The sequence below is a fragment of the Amblyomma maculatum genome, unplaced genomic scaffold (genome assembly GCF_055883805.1).
Source record: "Amblyomma maculatum isolate TAMU_Amacu unplaced genomic scaffold, ASM5588380v1 scaffold_18, whole genome shotgun sequence".
Lineage (NCBI taxonomy): Eukaryota > Metazoa > Arthropoda > Arachnida > Ixodida > Ixodidae > Amblyomma > Amblyomma maculatum.
This window is the reverse complement of record NW_028146743.1, coordinates 7,430,349-7,449,854: the sequence shown is the minus strand read 5'-3', so window position 1 is coordinate 7,449,854 and position 19,506 is coordinate 7,430,349. Positions and strand designations below refer to the sequence as shown.

Here is a 19,506-nt window from a genome sequence, read left to right as displayed (position 1 = left end):
CGTCCCCGGGGTTGATCGTCCAGGTCACCAATTATGGAGGCCGCCGTACAGGGACGACTCCGTCCATATTCATTGATGAGAGCGGGAGGAGCGGTGGCGGCAGCGTCTGGCGGAGGCGGAATTATCAGAGCATTAATTCTGAAGCGCTGGTGGTGTCACTCCTTCTTCTGCACAGGGCTGGTGCTGGTCACACGCGTCGCTACAGCACCATCTTCATGTCTCTTAAAAAATATTACGTGCACACTAAAGCGGCAGGCGGTGGAAAGCAAGCTGGATTTAATTTCTTAGTTATTAATGCCAAAAACTTGTGTATCTCGTGCAGACAGCGATGTGTTATTCGGCCCTGTAAATGTCTCACTGAGTTAAGCAAGTGGTTTGTAACTGCCCATACAACTATACAGGCATCTCTCACATTCTTCGCTTCAGTATATCGCAAAAAGGTTTAAGTATAGCTCAGTTTAAATCTTGCATTCGGGGGTATCGTAATCATCCATAGAATTCATTTTTGAGATCTAGTAATGTTAGTTAATAGGGCACTGCATAGCCTAATTATATCAATAGTTTCATGCCAATAGCTGAATCTGTGCAAAATAGGATTTTAGGACACGGCATTCTTTCTTTGTGGTACGCTTACACTGATCATGAGATCCACATACAGTCACCTCGTCACTGAAAAATAGTACATGGAGCTTGTCCCCCGCCTGTAAGTGCACCTACGACAGCGTCTAACGCTGGCATCGGCTTCAAAAGAGAGGATTTTGGACAGAATGTTATTACTATCAAGACGGGGTTTCTTCTGGCAGATTTCACAAGGGACAGGAGAGCTCCATATAGTAACCTCATCGCTTAAGACCAGAAGACGAACTTTTCAAACCAGGTTTCAGTGAACCCTATGACAGCATCGAGCACTGGTTTCTCTTTTAAAGGTCATATGATATTGGAGAAAATTTTATTGCTGTCAAAACAGGGCTTCTTCTGGGGGCTTTTCACGAGTGGAAGGGGTGTCTCACTATGCTGCCCTCTCAATCGCTGTTTTGCTCTTAACAGCAAAACGCACTTCCCAGTTTTCTCTTATGCTCTATAATTTAAGATCCGATTTTTATAATGGCGTTCTGACAATATAATCACAACTTTTATATTTTATTTGTTAATTTTGCAGCTCTACGTTTAACGACAAAATCCTCTGGGCCAATGAGGTTATCCCAGGCAGCACCAGCCATCGGCCCAATATTGGGGATTGATTGGGAATTACTGGCCCACAAGTGGCCCAATGGTGCCAATGAGCTACCAATAATGCGCAGCCATGCTATAAGATAAGCATTATTGCCCCAGTGAACTTCACCCATATCCGTTATTGGCATTCAACCGGCTAACAGCGGTCAACAATGCCCACGCATATTGAACCGCTTGCCATTATTGTATCCACAATGAGACAACCTGGTCATTATTGGCCAACTAGCTACAATGGCTTGCCAATATCTTCCACACCATGGTATAACCTGGTACATATTGTCCGGTCAACAACGGCTTCTCAATATTGAATATATCTAGGCATACAGTGGTCAATAATGTCCAACCAACTTTGGCGGCTTCCTAACATTGTAATATCTTGGTTTCTACTGGTCGATATTCTGTAATGAGCCTTGATGGCTGGCCAGCATTGCTCATATCATGGCATAGATTGGGCAATAATGTTTTGCCAATATGGCTGTCTTGTCAACATTGAATGTATATTGGCATGCATTGATCAATATCTGACAGTCATGGTGGCCTGCCAACAATGTATACAGATCGGCTTATAGTGGTCAATATTGTTTGATGGACTGTGATGGCTAACCAGCATTGGACATATCATGGCATAGCTTGGTTAATATTGTCCGGCCATTATGGTTGTCTTGATAACATTGAATATATCTTGGCATGCATTGGTCAATATCGCCCCACCAGCTTTGGTGGCATACCAACATTGCATATATCTTGGTTTATAGTGGTCAATATTGTCTAATGAGCTTTGATGGCTGGCCAGCATTGCACATATAATGGGATAAATTGGTTCATATTGTCCGGCCATTATGGTTGTCTTGTCAGCTATAAATAAATCTTGGCATATATTGGTCAATAGTGACCCGCCTGTCATGGCGGCCTGCCAACAATGTATACATATTGCATTTTATTGTACAATATTGTTCAATGGACTGGGATGGCTAGCCAGCATTGCACCCTAATGGCATAGGTTGGGCAATAATGTTCTGCCATATGGATGGCTTGTCAGCATGGAATATATCTTGACATAGATTGGTCAATATTGTCCCATCAGAATTGGTGGCATCCCAATATTGTATATATTGTGGTTTCTAGTAGTCAATATTGTCTAACGAGCTTTGATGGCTGGTTACCATTGCACATTACAGGCTGCGGCGGCGCTAAAAAAAAAACATTAGAAGCAGCTCTGACCGACACAGACATTTTAGTGTGCATGTATCCCAATATGAGAGTGTTTTTGGGCTAATTTCGTCCCAACTAATTGGCCTGGACTTCAGTTTACGTTCAACTGTAGAAGATATTTATATGCCATACGTAATTTGGGCTACCATATATATAATGTTTTTTGGGATTAATGCACAGATTGTCTAAAAATTGTTTGACTGAGCTGACCACGCAAAATGCATAGAAGCACCCATCTTTGACACAATTCCTGCAGACTAGAGGGCCGGATGCCGATCACGCGTGGACGTAGCTAACACAGATAGGGTTCCAAACTTTAGCCAAGAGTTGAAAAAATTGTGACAGCACGTGGAATCTACACTGCAGAAATTTTCGAAGGCGAGATTAATGATGTTGCACACGGTGCATCACGTATCATTATCGTTATCAACTAAACGCAGCTTCATTACCATTGATACTGTCATCATTGTCATTATCACTGATTGGTGCGTCATTCTCGTCGCTATCATCACGGTAGACAAGGAGAATTGCGTATGGTGCTTGTTTCTCGATCCAGGGTTTAGCGCAGTTGGTTAAAGCGCTAGCTAGTCTAGGAGTCCGATTCCCGGTGGAGACGATTTGTTTTTCTGATCTCGTTAAACCAGGATGTTTGAAAGTGATAGACACATCAGTGCGCAGATCCTGAACACATCTCGGCAACAACTCTCGCGCATGGAATTTCGTTCCATGGGCCTATATATACGCATACGAGTGAACAAGCATACGCACACGATCGAGCACACATCTGGCAAGCAAACGTTTAATAGATGCGTGTCCGCGAAAAAAGTCCTACGCAGTCAAGAAACGTAAGGTACTCAAATGCAAAGAACACAGCAGAACGTGTGGGTCGCTTGAACAAACACCAGTGGCTACGTTTGGATAGTAAACGCAGAAACGATCGTATATATCCGGTGAATCCATATCCTGTAAACGTTTGTCTATGATTGGAAACACGCACGCGTAGCATCATTATTTCCGCCTTTTTTTACGCGTTACAAAGAAACCCTACATATGTTCAAGTGATAGCAGAGGTGGGAGAGATCGATCGTGCTAGCCAATCAAACACTCACTGCATGATTCGCCATTATGCTAGCTGTTTCCGGCATTCAGCATCAGCACCGACTATACCATGCCTCAGTACTAGCTGTTCTTATAGACAGATATGTTGGGCTGTTTTCAAGGCCTTCGAGTTCTAATATCTACTAAACACAAATTTGCATCTTATTCCTCTACTCTTTAGCGCTCTACTGTGGGCTTCAGCAACAGACAGATAAAGACTGAACGACTTTGGCCATCGTTGTAGCAGCGCATAAAATATTTCAGCTCAAAGAAAAAATACAAGCAACATATATTCTACGCTATGTCTAGCTAATTCACTTGACTAGAAAAGAAATCTGAACTGTACTGGAATGGTTCGTATTTTAATGTGACGTAGATCGCACACTGCCGAAACGTTGTGTGCATGTGGAAGATAATAAAAAAAATCAACAGCACTACATGTGGCAAGGCAAACGAAAAAAATAAAAATTTAAAACAATTACCTACAGTGCAATGAATGCGCGCTCATGTGTCGCCAACATATACGGTAACAAAATTGAAATTGCATAATAACGATGCTCTCTATGGAAGTTATTTTTGTTCAAAAGCTGCAATACATGGCTCATAATGATGCATTTGACTACAGCTTTTCACAGCGTTCTCCTAAGCACTGATCAGAAACTATTCTTCAAGCATTCTATGCTTTATTATCCAACCATATAATCACCGCACCGAAGGCGTTTCCCTGCAGAGAACTAAACAATTCTATCCCATCGTGTCAACCAGGTAGCTAATGGCAATTCATATATATTAAAAGTAATGCGAGTGCGTTATTTAGACAGTTTTGGGGCATTTTTAGAGAACTCCACTCTCGAAGAATTTAGCACGTGATTGAGAATTAGGTTTCCTCTCTGTAATATTCTGCCGCTTTGACAAGCGCAGCTTCCGCAGGCTGAAAGATGATTTTACCGCGAAGCTTCTGAGGACTACACCTTGTCCCAAGTTCGTAGATATAGTTTCAATGTTGACCCTTGCTTTCTTTCTATTCTTTCTTTACTGCCAATTTAGTTCTTCAGATCTTAGCTCGTCGAGTATTTTGTATTTCTTGCTGCTTTATATGCCCACGCTTAGTTCTATGCGGATTTTTTCTTGCTGTAAATGGTGACCTGATTTGAAAAAAAAATTAATAACATGAGAATTTTAACCTTGGGAGCTCGGTGTCTGGACTGCTTTCTCTGGCAGCGTTCCGGCGTGGGTGCAACGGCGCCCCCCCCCCTGTCTGGGCTAACACGACATGGTGTCAGAAGTGGCCGTCTACGACATGAGGTCAGATGGTCAAGAATCTTCGCACTGAGCCAGGCACCTTCCATCCACGATGTCGAAGACGCCTTCAATACGGCTGCATGGACTGCAGCAACCGCCACCGCTGGACTTTGACCGCACGTCAGAGTGGCCGGCGTGGATCGAACATTTCAACGACTTCCGATATGCAACGGGACTCAACGAATGCTCCGGGGAGGCTCAGGTACGAACGCTGTTGTACACAATGGGGAGGCAAGCTCGTGACATATTCAAGACGTTTTCACTATCTGACGAAGACGCCAAGAACTATGAACCGTAAAGAAAAAGTTCGACGGGCACTTTGTAAAAGAGAGGAACATCGTGTACGAAAGCGCCTGTTTTCACAGACGCGTACAAATGCCAGGAGAGTCGGTAGACCAGTTCGTCACTGCGCTACACGGCTTGGCGGAACGTTGCGACTACGGTGAACTAAAAGAACGAATGATCCGAGACAGACTGGTTGTCGGGCTCCGCGACGCAAAGCTCTCGGAAGCTTTGCAAATGGATTCTCAGCTAACGCTGGCTTCGGCGCTGTCGAAGGCTCGCTTAAAGGAAAGCGTCCAACAGCAGCAAAGTACTCTACGAGGACAGCACAGCCATCAGTCATCGGAAATTCGTGACCAAGACCCCAATGTGGACGCGGTGGTTCAACAGAGGCACAAGGGACGTCTGCATGGGCAACGAACGCCGGAGGTGCGGTGTCCTTTCTGCAGTGGCGACGCCCACCCCAGGACAATGTGCCCAGCCAGAGCTGCCAAGTGTCTTCACTGTGGCAAGAAGGGACATTTCGCAAAGGCCTGCTTGAAGAAAGCTACAGCTTCCGCTCAACGAAAGGTACGCGTCTCAGCGGTCAACCAGGAAACTGGAGAGCTACGCTTCTCAGCGGTCAACCAGGAAACTGGAGAGCTACGCGTCTCAGCGGTCAAACAGGAAACTGGAGAGACTTTCGTGGGATCAATAGATGCATGCAGAAAAGCGCGATTTGTTCAGGTGCGCATTAATTCTGTGCCCATTTTTGCAAAGGTTGACTCAGGCGCTGAAGTGTCAGTATTACCAGCAACGTTTCCGGGATTACCGTCCCGACTGGTAAAAACCGATGAAATCTTGCTAGGTGCAGGAGGCAGTAAGCTTAACGTACTAGGCAAATTCGTAGCAGAGATCGCATAGAAAGAGAAAACTGTGTATCAAACATGCTACGTTGTCAGTCCGTTACGCGACGTCCTTCTAGGATTACCTGCACTTGAGGTCTTAGGTATCGTGAAATTTGCAGACGCGGTCGACTCGGGAAACCTGCAGTACGAGACGCGTTTTCCAGAAATGTTCCGCGGTCTAGGTACGTTGCCAGGGCAGTGCACCATCAGGCTACAAGCTGGCGCTATCCCGCATGCCATAAGCGCTCCACGCAGGGTACCAATTCCCCTGAGGGAGTCCCTGAAGCGCGAAATAGATAAAATGGAGCGGTTAGGCATAATCAGGAAAGTGGATGGGCCCACCCAATGGTGCGCCGGAATAGTTCCGGTAGTGAAACCCTCAGGCGACCTGAGAGTTTGCGTAGACCTCACTAAATTGAACAAATGCGTAGTTCGAGATCGATTTACGTTACCAACTGTGGATCAAGCTCTAGGGTCACTGTCGGGAGCGAAATGGTTTTCAAAGCTCGATGCCAACTCAGGCTTCCACCAGGTGCGACTCAGTAAAGACTCGGAAGAGCTAACCACGTTCTTAACACCCTTCGGTAGATACTGTTTCACGCGACTACCCTTTGGAATTACCTCCGCTCCGGAATACTTCCAAAAGAGAATGTCTGAGATACTAGGTGGCCTGCCGGGGGTCGTTAATTTCATGGACGATGTCCTAGTGTTTGGCGAAAGCAAAGCTCAACACGATGAGCGTTTAAGTAACGTGATCACACGCCTAGCAAGGGCAAATGTGACATTAAACAAAGAGAAATGCTTATTCGGGGTTAGGCAAGTGCGTTTTTTGGGTCACATTCTGAATGAGGAAGGTATTCATCCTGATTTAGCGAAGGTCAGTGCTATAAAAGATTTGAGAGCACCCAGAAACGTTACTGAGCTTAGAAGCATTTTGGGCATGGTGAATCATTTGGGCCGCTTCCTGCCACATTTAGCCCAAGTGACTGCTCCCATGCGTGTTCTTTTGCACAAGGATAGGGACTGGGTCTGGGACAGCAATCAGGAAAAAGCGTTCCAAGAACTCAAAGAGCTCATTTGTTCAGCGCAATGCATGGCTTTGTACGACGCTTCGCTACAAACCACTCTTTCAGCGGACGCATCGTCTTTCGGTCTGGGAGCAGTTTTGTTTCAAAAGCAAAAAGACGGGCAACGTAGACCAGTTGCATTCGCTTCTCGTTCGCTCACCAAAACCGAGCAACGGTACTCCCAGATCCAAAAGGAGGCGCTGGCGTTGACGTGGGCAGCGGAAAGGTTTGATGAGTATATACGTGGTCTGGAAGTTGTTTTTGAAACTGACCACAAGCCCTTGGTGTCGCTGTTGGGTCAGATGGCAATCGACGCTATGCCCCCAAGAATTCAACGTTTTCGTCTGCGCCTGATGCGATACAGTTTTTCTGTATTATATGTACCAGGCAAATCGCTAACCACTGCTGATACTCTTTCACGTTCGCCGTTAGCTCGTACGAAAGTGGAAAGCTGTTTAACTGTCTCAGAGGTAACCGCTTACTCGAAAGCTTGTTTACTGGGTTTAGAAACAGGCGACGATTTCTTGAAAAGAGTAAAAGAAGGTCAAGCAAAAGACGAAGTGTGTCGAAGCTTGCGCACAGTGTGCAAAAAAGGGTGGCCCAGGAAACAAAATGTTCCCTGTTATCTTCTGCCATACTGGCAGGAACGTGCATGCATTACTTTGGTGAACGGGTTTCTGCTCAAAGGTATGAGGCTTATCATTCCTCAGACCCTTCGCAAGGAAGCGCTAAGCAAACTGCATGACGGTCACCAAGGCATCTCGCGATGCCGCAGTGTGGCTAAAGGTTCTGTCTGGTGGCCGGGACTTAGCACTGAGATAGCGTCATTCGTGAAACAGTGCAGCGTTTGCGCGAGGCATGCGCCAGAACAGATCGAACCGATGATTGCATCGCCAACGCTCTCTTTTCCTTGGGAGAGAGTAGGGGTCGATCTGTTTCAAATTCAGGGACGGCAATATCTTGTCGTAGTAGACTATCTTTCGCGATACCCAGAGATTGCCATTCTTCCGTCAACAAAGTCTGCTACCGTGATAAGCCGAATGAAAAGCATTTTTGCGAGACGTGGCATTCCCGAGTGTGTGGTGACCGACAATGGTCCCCAATTTGTCAGTGCCGAGTTCGAGAAATTTGCAAAACTGTATGGCTTCCGTCATGTCACCTCGAGTCCAAGGCACCCCCAGGGAAACGGGGAAGTCGAACGTATCGTAAAGACGGTTAAGAATCTCATTCTAAAATCGGACGACCCTTACTTAGCCTTGCTGGCTTATAGGGCCACGCCTGGTGTTTTAAACGTCAGCCCAGCGGAGATACTGATGGGTAGAAGGCTTAGGACGAGAGTTCCAATGCTGCCTTCGCACCGCAATCCGGGACAATGCTGTCTGCAAGAAGCGGCAGCCAAGGACCGTAAAGTCAGAAAGGAGCAAAGCCGCCACTTCGACCGACGTCACCGGTCTAAAAATCTCCCAAAGCTGGAAGCAGGTGATGTGGTGTGGGTGACTGATCTCCGTACCAAAGGTACAGTGCTCGGAGCAGCACCACAGCCGCGTTCATACCGTGTTCAAACGGAAAACGGGGTTGAAGTCCGTCGAAACAGGAGAATGCTTAACCGTCTCCCAAAAGACCGGGTAGATAGCGGGAACTACGAATTTCCGGATAGTCAGGAACAGCCCAGCAGGGCCGGATTGGTAGCTGGAGTAGACAACCAATTTGACGAAGCTCCGGAAGCTTTGGTGCCTCTAACTCAGACGGAGACTGACGGTGGCAATTCTCAAGCTAGAATTGTAACTACGACCAGATATGGAAGAGTTGTTCGCAAACCCATAAGGCTGGGCGTGGACGACTGATGCTGGAGTGACTGTGTTCTGTCGTGTTTTCTTGGGTGTGTTCCAATGTTATTTTGAAGTGTATGCATGTAAAGTCAATAATGCTTGAAAAGAGGGATGTGCTGTTATCATCTGTTTTGGTTTGGCTTGGCTGGCAGCTGCGACTGCGATAGTGGCGCTAGTGTATCTGTGGCGCAAGTGTGGCGCAAGTGTATAAAAGCGGAGTGCGAGAATAAACGGGGGTTCATTTCGTCGCTTGGGAGCTCGGTGTCTGGACTGCTTTCTCTGGCAGCGTTCCGGCGCGGGTGCAAAGGCGCCCCCCCCCCCCCCTGCCTGGGCTAACACGACAGAAGTACCCGTATGTTATGGTCGTTTTCGCTTTTCTTTTCCTTAATAGGAATACAGCAAGTATACGGGCTTCTGCATCGCTCAGTTGCGCGTCATGACGTTTCTAGAGCACTCCGTCATGAACCTGTGTGCCATCTTTAGTTAAAAATTATGTCCATTTGTTCGAACCGAGAACGATTCCGTGAAAACTGAAGATTGTTTCACGTATGTGATTATTACTGAAACACATAGGTAATACATTTTGCATTAACAAAAAATGTAGCGAAATTATCGTGCCACTGAAAACGTTACCGAGCCAACAGTCGAGGCGACCAAAGAGCTACGAACGCACTTCTCGTTGTTTTAGCGAAGCCGAGGGCAAAAATCTGCACATTCCTCCTCACAAGCTTGGCGCAAAGAACATATGGTTTCCATTCTCTCGTCCTTTCGACGCCTCTCCGCCCGAGGGCCTTGACTAAAGCAATTTTCGAAACCGGTTTCAACTTCACATCTTGTAGCCCTTTCTCCCCGTGAAGCAGTCATCACGGAAGGGCAGCGACTTTCACTGCCCTTTCTTTCTTCCTGGCTAGGCATGGGTTGCTCACAATGCCCCCCCCCCCTCTACTCCCCCGCACTCTTCCTTTCCTTCCCGCCAACCTCTTCTTCTAGGATCTGTAGGAGATTCTTTTAGGGGGGGGGGGGGGGGGCTACCGGACGCGGGTTATACCGGCCTATCGCGGCGGCACTCTTGGCGTCCGGGGTAAGGGGAGATGGGACATGGGGAAGGGTGGAGGGGAGCCAACTTTCTTGGCCGGCAGCCTTCTGGGCTCGCGCGGTCCTACGGGACCTCTTTTATTTCTCTCACCGCCTTTGGAGCTTTATGCCTCCTCTTTGGACAGATCTCAAGCAAAAAAAAGAGAGAGAGAGAGTGAAAACACAATGACCCTTCTGCCCCCTTCCAACCGTGCCTCGAAACTCGACACAAGCGGCTGATTCAGAGGCGTCCGGCCGGCCACACAATCCCCACCCGCTCGAGCTGTTCGAGCTCCTGCAGCTTTGGACAGCAGAACCGAAAAACCAAGCATTGTGAAAGTTCCAATTCGTTTTAATGACCATGCCTGAAAGAGGATATCTGTGAGTACCACCATCATTTTAAGTTGTTTGTTCATAACTGAGCTTTCTGAGATTATTTCTTGCTTTGTCTCGTCGTAAGATCGCTACTTTTTCTTACCAGGTTAATAAAGCATCAGATCACTGGGATGTACTTCGCGTGGCAATATTCATTTTGGATTGTTGCAACTGAGATCTGGGAATCTGCGCTAGCCGTACGGTGAGATACCTTTTTTTTGCATGATTTGGTGCTGTATGTTGTCAGCCTTGATCATCGTGTCAATAACCGATGTGCTTACGAGAACGGAAAGCCATTTATTTCGACCACACCACGCCAGCCAATTCTGAACTGTATTTTCAGCGCACCAGAGTTTATGCATACAAAATATTGTATGCATAAACTCTGGTCACAAAGACAAAATTTACGGCGCAGAGGTGGCCAATTTGTATTGCAAAAGAAAAATGCGGCCCTGTAAAACATGATGCGTGTTTTGTGTGATTTTCAGGTTACAACTTCATCGCGCGTGTTGTGTGTCTGAAGTGATCAATTTATTTTACATACTTTATTCAAAACTCATGGTTAAGTTGAGCTTTCTGGAACATGATTGTTAGTTGCGAGCGAATATTTAACATTGTAATTTGCCGTTATGAATGCGCGTTTGGAATGGTCTAAACGACGTGTAGCTTATTCACGTGTTTGATCTTTCTCCTGCACTAATCCCGAGTAGTAGAAGTGGCATTAAATATCCAGCAGGTGCAGTTTTACTATCAAATGTAGAAAACTAAAAGTGTCCGGAAAGAAGATCTGCCGACGCACTTATTCTTACTGCTAAATTTGATTATTTGCGGAAATAATGAAAAAAAAGTTTTCGTTCAAAAATACTCGTATCCACAATTAGAGATTGTTATATCGCGCAGAAAAAAGGGGCTTGCCCGAAACATGACACTTTTTCTTCTACGTGCAAGAGCTTCTACTGTCCGCGTGAAGAACTCTATGAAAAAAAAATTTCTGAAAAGGGGATTCTTATTTACAGTTGCTACCATAGTTCTTATACTTTACCACACGTACAAACTTGTTCCCACAACAAACGTGATGCTAAGCTATGGATTCCTTTATTTTTGAATTTGTGTATATCATATAAACCCCAAAGCATCTGTGTCGTACGTTGTTTTGGCTGCAGCTTTGACAAATTTTAAAATGTTCTGTTTGCAGTAATGATGCAATGTACACTAATTTTAGCAGCTGCGGTCGGAGTGCGACTTCCATTTTTTGCGTCTCTTTTTTCTTTTGTACTTTCTTTTAGTTCTTGCGGCAATTTATCCTAAAGAAAACTATTTAAAGGAAAGCTATTGATTGAAGCATGCAGTTATGACGACGTCTTTCTTCTACAGGTGTTCGATCACAAAGGCACTACAAGTAGAAGGGGGCAAGCACTGACTATCGTTTAATGAATAGATAACAGCAAATACATTTTGCTTTATGTTTCCAGCGTCAACAACACATCCACATGGGAAGCCATGCACTGCCAGGTGTCGCAACCAATGTAACCAAGTTAATATGGCCGGCCTCACCGAGTATGCAGCTTATTTCAACCTGAGTAAACCAGACAAGAAAGTTGTCTAAGGGCCCACAGGTGGTGCTTTATTTTGCATTTTTACTCCACGGTCTGGCTGTATTTCCACTTTTCAAGAGTTTTCTCTCTTAATGGGATTTATGAATGTTGCTTTTATTTTCAGGTGCCATATGCGAAAGGAAATACATTGTTATGCACGCTGCTCAAGTCCATATCTTTAAAGGCTGCTGGGAGCTGCTGCCCCTACAACCGACCACAAAAGAAGCTGCGATGAACTCAGCGCCTTCCTCGAACCTGGGACCTGAAAACACCTTGCCAAGGGATGCAAAAACAGGAGGAGCACTGAAGTCTAAGAGTTCTGCCTAAATTTTTCCACGCCCTGTAGCCCATGCACACCTAATAAATCACCATGCAATGTACCTTTCAGCTGTATTATTTTCTTTGCATGGATATTCTCAGCATGCTTTATTTAAATAAAAAGCTACATTAAAAATATTAGCACTGCATACGTATGGGATGGCTTTGTAGTTGCCTAATAGCCATAGCACGAAATAGCAACTAGCCGTAGTACTAATTATTGAAATATTCAGCACTATAATGTGCCGGATTGCCAATTGCTCTGGCTGGATGCCAATAATGCAAAACCACTGGGCAAGATTGGATTGGAAATATTGGGTAGCCGATAAATCTGGCTGGATGCCAGTTGTGAATATCCGGTGAATAAGCATGGATACAAGATATTGGATGCCCAGTGAGCTTGGCGGGATAGCCGTGATATAACAACCAGTGAGTGAGCTTGGGTGGAAGATATTGAGTAGTCATTGAGTGCCATTGAATGCCAGTAAACAAGGTAGTATGCCAATACTGGTTTTGATAGGAGAGCCATTCAAATTGGTTGGCATATATCTTGGCTCTTTGCGCGCCCCAATCAGACGCCAATATTGACCAATATTGGGACCAATATATCCCAATATTGGACCAATGGCGGTCCATTGATGGCGTGCTGCTTGGGATTCTATTTTCTGAAGAACCGCGCGACTTGGACAAGGACGGAAGGAAGACAACACGGACAGGCGCTGACTTCATCAGTTCTAACGAGCATCAGTTCTAACGAGCTTCAGCATCAGCACCCAAGCATCAGTTCTAACGAGGTTATTCTAGACACAGCCACTATGACACTGGATTCGACTCTAAGTGGGACCCACAACACAATCGCGTGAAATATTAGCCCTACTCCAGCAGCAGGTCAATATAATATGCATTCGTGTTCATATCAGTATTAAGAAAATTCTTCTCGACTCCAAGAATGGTTCATATATTACATAGACAGGCCGAAGATTACACGAAGTTGCACGTTCACCCAGCACAACCTTAATTAAGCCAGAATTATAAACAGAGTGTGGAGCCTTCAACGCGGACGACGGAGCTGAACAATATACAATGCACCTAGTGACCGCCTTTAAGCAAGTTAGCCGCCGGCATAAGAGGATTAAGCAAACACTTTGTTCACACCTTATTTCGGGGGGGGGGGGGGGGGGGCAGAACATTGAGGATAAAATTCACTTTCTGGGTGCCGGCCTTAAACCGTTTTGTGTGCAGGAATTGTGTTTTGCATATTCGTTTCCAGTCCAAACGCAGATTTAGAAACTTATGTTCTCTTTTTCGATACATCATTCTCCACATTGAGGTTAAAGGACTATAGTCGACAAATTTTAGGGGCATAAATTTTCTTCTTGTTAATGATGCGTAAGTCATTCCTGTATATCGATTCACACGCAGTTTTCGCCTACGACCGCTAAATAATATATAATTGAATTTTCTTTTTCACTATTTCGGTTTCGACGTCCGAGAGATGTCTGTGATGTCAGAAACATGTCTTGATGCAAGGCTTGAAAAAACTGCGATACTATCGCTCATTCTTGAATTGTAGTGATTCCTGTTCTTGAGGCAGACTGGCTTTATCATTGTAGTGAGTTCAAATGACACAGTAATGATTACATTGCTGTTTTATTCATCCCTAGAATAACCTAGACTTGACTGCACCGTCACAGCCATCGCTCGGCTGTTGAAACCGAAACCGAAACAGGTGAGGAAAGAAATTCGATTATAAATTATTCAGCAGTCATAGGCGAATGTGACGCGGTGATCAGTGTACAATAATGTCCTAAGCATAATTACAAATCATAAAACACAAACCCAAAAATTAGGTGCTTGATGGCAAACTTCTCGAATAAAAAAAAATAGGTGTCTATAGCCTTTTAAAGGGGTCGTGAAACGTTTTCCGGAAATTTTGCACGGCTTAGTTAAATGGAATCCTTGTCCTGCATCATATAATATACCTCGATTCGTTTCATCGCCCGCGTTGATTTAATAGCGACAAAAACAGAATTTCGGTTTCCTAGCGCGCGTCCTCCTCAACTCAACAGAGTACGTCATAGCGCTAAGCCAATGAGAAGCTCCCGTTGCCGGAGCCTGCTGAGCCAAAGTTGACCAAGCTCGGTGTATTTTAGAGGTTCTAATTGTGCCCTACTCTACGCTCACACAGGGTTTTTTAATATGGCCGACGCCTAGGTTCCTTCCTGGGTTCCAGCGTCGCTGTGCTGCTATAGTGAACTAGAATATAGTCGCTACTGTTAAAACATGGTTACATCGTGGGCTTTGAGCCTTACGCCGACGCAACTTTTCGGGTGCCAGGTCGGCGAAGATGGACCCTGTGAGCGACCGGTACAGTAACACTTGTGTCGAGAGGCCGCGGTAACCGCGGCACAACTCCGGCTTGCAGAAGCCCCGACCGTCAGCCTCCCGATCCCAGCCGTTTCGGAACTACGCATTGGTATGTATGTCCGAGTCTTGCAGCCTAGCCTACGTTTGACCGTTGCGAGAGTGCGCAATCGCTAACCGAAGCTTTCGAACAGGTGCAGCTGCGGGCGGTGCGTGCCGATGCCGACTGCTCTTGAGAGCATCTGGCGAGATCCCGGCGGCGACTACGTAGCTGAAGCAGCCGTCTGGGTGTTACAGATCATCCGCATTTACTCCAAATGCTTCTTGATCATGGACTGCTAGTCGAGAACACAAGGTAAGAACCTTGAGCGAAAGGCGACATAACTTGAACAAGCGGCACCTGTTTTTCATTTTCTCGAGCAAGAAATGCTGTAATGAAATCTATTGCGGAAGGCAGTGTTAATAAAATAAAGCTTCCCCTTTAACGTTACTTACCTGCGATCATCTACACTGTCTACAGTGTTGATATTGCGCCACGTTAGCGCGAACACATCGCTGGTTTTCATATTTTTCTTGTTTTCGTAGAAGCGCATGAGCATGACGTTTCACCATGCAAATTACTGGTTTGCTTAATTCCATGCACGAGTAAATGAGAAAACACGCATCATCTGATAGTGTGAACTTGCTAAATGGAAAGGGCATGCACATTGATGTGAAGTAACGAGGGGGGGGGGACGCTGTCCGGACAAATTTGCTTGTTTTATTAGCCAGTTATGACCTTCAGCAAGTGCAGCACTTCAAAACATAAATACATAAGGAATGCCACAAGAAATGCAGTAAATAAGTACAAAAGCAATCTCATTTCGGAGGACTCTGTGCTAGTAGCCTGTCTCCTGCGGAAGCTGTGGGAAAATGCACTAAAAAACAACACAGAAAAGAAAAACACACAGAGCAGGACTGGCTTCTGCAGACGATCACTAACTAGCCCGACAACTCTTGTTATAGCCTGTCCCCACTTGCTGCCAGAACAATCACCATACCAGCACTCAAAGTTTTATTTGCTAGTTTTTTTTTTACCCACTTGCATTAGGTGAGTGTTGTATAGTGTGCAAATATAATTAAAAAAATTGACTTCACTGATACCATCATCAACACCTGCACACAGTAAACCTCTCCAAAATGCTTTGACACTGACATTTTACATGTGCTGAAATGTAACAACCAAAAAAAAAAAAAAAGAAAGACGTTCTCCCAAAGGCCAGTACACCGAAACTTCCACAGTTTGAGTAAGTGTTGGAAATTTTACAGTTAGCAAATGAAGTTATAGAGTAGTTTTGCGGCACTTGCAGAAAGTTTGGCACGTGCCGTGTTGTGGGAAAACAACGGAGAGCTGTTGACAGAAGTGCACTTGTAGTTTATGGCTCCTTCGAATAGAATGACTCCATGCACAGAGCTGCTTAATGCATAAGTCGCATACTTAACATCTTCGTGCTATGCGGATGATATCAGCGTGGACATTGACATCGGCCACAACACTAGTATAGAGGGTGTAAGACGACTACCAGGTTTTTTCAGTCAAAAGCTGCATTGCCTTCAGGCATTATTTTGCTGCAGTAGCAAATTGTGATTGCATTGGAGTTCTAATATTGGGTGGGTCTCATTCTCTCTCAATCACCTGCAGCAGAATTCAAAGTTTGCCATACTTCCAGGGAGAATAAATTGACAGTGAAAGTTACACTGTACAGCTTCTGTTAGATGGGAATTAATTGTACAGATGCATGAATAACTTTCAAATTTGTAAAAGACCTAAATCATATTTTCATTTTGCTATGCTGAAAAGTGAATATTGCTTTTTCTCTTGTCAACAGGAGGCACCACTACATCTGCTACAGCCAGCTTGCGCACTGGCTTTGGGGATGCCTCGGCAGACATCACAGTAAAGTCCTCCCTATTTGTAATGCAAGCCAAATAAGGGAAAGGTTTCCATCTGACAGTTACACTGGTTTCCAGTTTGTGCAAGGTTTGTAGAGTCATCACCTTATTCATTCTGAAACAAGCCGGAAAATATGAGAAGAGAGAATTGCAGGACAGCTGGACTAATAACTGGAATTTTACTAAAGGATAGAGGCAAAAGAAGACTTGCACAGAGATGCACATGTAAAAAAGGCCCCAAAAGACTGTTGACCGATTTCTTAGCCACACACACGTCCTTAGCCTTTGCAGTATAGTGTGCCTTTGGACTTGGATCTGTGGCTTCCCTTTTGTAACGAGTGGTTCTTGACCATAAGGAATTTGCTTTTTTTTTTAGATTTTGATTTTTTAGACCCTTTCTGCTTTCCACGCTTTCACTGCTTTGGGGGTTTTTCGTGCACGTGCATTTCTGTGCGAATCTTCTTTTGCCTCTTTCCTTCAGTAACATTTCAGTTGTTAGTCAAACTTTGTCTTGTGCTCCTCTCACGTGTTTCGTCTTCTGGCTGGTTTTAAGATGAATCAGTACCAACTCATCCAGTTGTTAGTCTTGTTGATATCACTAGCCTGACTGCACCCACTGCTGGGCAAATGCTTCTCCCATATCCATCCGAATAACCCGATCCTGTGCCAGGTGCATGATTCTCGCAAACTTCCTAATTTCATCTGCTTGCCCGAGTTTCTGCCGCCCCCTGCTAAACTTGCCTTCCCTTGGAATCTAAAAGACATATATAGGCTCACTTAGAATGAATTTTGTGTACTCACTCCCTTCCTTTACCTTTGATGGGTAGAATTTTTCTTCTTTTGGAACTGACCGCAGATACATCAGCTGCATCCATATGATCCCCGCAGACTTCCTAATCTCATCTGTCTGCCCGAATTTCTGCCGCCCCCTGCTACGCTTGCCTTCCCCTGGAATCTACAAGACATATATAGGCTCACTTAGAATGAATTTTGTGTGCTCACTCCCCACCTATACCGTTGATGGGTGGAATTTTTTTTAGCACTGACCGCAAATGCATCATAATTGTGCAGTTGTGTATATACCTGCTTGTATAGATGTCTCTCCCATATCTATCCAAATAACCCGATCCTCTGTCAGCTGCATCCATCTGATCCCCGCAAACTTTTTATCTGCCTGCCTGAGTTTCTGCTGCCCCCTGCTATACTTGCCTTCCATTGGAATCTACAAGACATATATAGGCTCACTTAGAATGAATTTTGTGTACTCAATCTCTAACTATACCTTTGTTGGATGCATTTTTTTTTATTTAGCACTGACCTCAACACATCATGATTGTGAAGCTGTATATACACATTTGTATATTTAGGAGAGAGGAAGACAGCAAAGAAGCGTGAATAAGAGATGTCTTGCTCTAGGTCAACTTCCTTCTAGCCTAAAAATTTTGTATGTGCTGATGAACCTGCGGCTAACCAATAAATTATTTTGAAAGCAACATGTCTCTAACACTCATTTGGTAACATTAGATAATGCCCAAATGTACTACAAAGTGGTGGTCCTTGTGGCACTGACAAACCTAGATTTTCTAGTTGCCGCGTTCACCTTTACACGGCCTCGAAAAATAGTGGCTCATGGGGAATAGAAAAATCAAACCGTTTTCTGCAAAAGCTGCTTTGAAAGGTGGCCACTATTTTCAGCATTTTGCAGTCTCATTCAGAAGCAAGCCAGCATAATCTGCAATCTGTAGACATGCATACAATAATATGTGCCTTATACTTTGAAATGTACCAGACTTTAACCAGTCATAAAACAGCGTGCTGAAAAGGTATGTATAGTAAAGCCTCCTTCGTTGATGATACCCGTAGTTTGCATGAAAACATCTGCACTAGAACCTGCATGACGTTGAGTTAATTGGCCTGCTGGTTGAATATGCCACCAAAATGCTGGTAATACAATGAACTTTGTCGGTGCTGGGGTCAAGTCTAGAAATATAAAGTTGGGATGATTTAATTGTGAAACCTTGCTGCTGAATTCACTGCAGGCTAGAATGTAACAGGATTAAAGGGCAGCTGTAGACGTAAGGGCAGTCCACATTGTCACGGCATCTTATGCGTCCTAGTACACATATCTACATACCGTGCATGTTTTGCTAGTAAACAATGTATCCACAGATTTGCGAAGCTCCAAGAATGCTACACTGATGCTGTCTGAGTAGCTGCTTGTGTCGCTGAATATTGTGAAAGCCTTTTGATGGAACGAAACCTGCTTGGTGAATACTTATGCAGAGTGAGGTTGGTCAGGAGCGCAGGTGATATGTACACCCTCGCAATTTAACCATACAAGCACAGACTGTATGATACTCATACAAATTGAAAAATATAAGGGAAGGAATTGAACTGAAGACTTCGCGGTTCGACAGTCCAAACTTCTACTACATGTGCTTTGGGCTGTGTGTGCTAGCCCGCCTGCAATCTGATTGCCCGAGCCAGGAAAATGGTACACACCCATATGAGCACCACTCCCAGTACTCTTTAACATGTACATAGAAGTGCAGGTGCTTGGGATAAACCTTGGCTGCCACAATGCACCTCAAACAATGGCATGTTAGCCAGAATAGCAGGTTGGGCTTGTTGGTTTTCCATCCTGAGGTAACAGCGCAAAATGTGGACGGGAGCACAAGACGAGAAGACGATGAGACATTGTGTCGTCTTCTCGTCTTGTGCTCCCATCCACGTTTTGTGCTTTTACTTCAGAATGTCACGTGCCTGCCCAATATCTACATAATTGTCACACGAACCACTTTGTGTGTATTTACGACTACTTGCACAACACCATTGCCACCCACTGATGATGAGCAGCTGAACAGCAGTTTTTCACGTACACTCCGCTGCCATTAATTACAAATGCTATCACGCTACGACTTCCCATACCACCCCACCC

At 45.0% G+C, this 19,506-nt stretch overlaps 1 long non-coding RNA gene across 1 annotated transcript; it reads left to right on the top strand.

Annotated features, from left to right (window-relative positions):
• Nucleotides 1-14,212: 14,212 nt before the first annotated feature.
• On the top strand, nt 14,213-18,509 carry LOC146171823 (uncharacterized). The gene is made up of 3 exons (XR_014702786.1): nt 14,213-14,748; nt 14,831-14,991; nt 16,505-18,509. It is a non-coding gene; the product is annotated as an uncharacterized LOC146171823 (long non-coding RNA).
• Nucleotides 18,510-19,506: the final 997 nt, after the last annotated feature.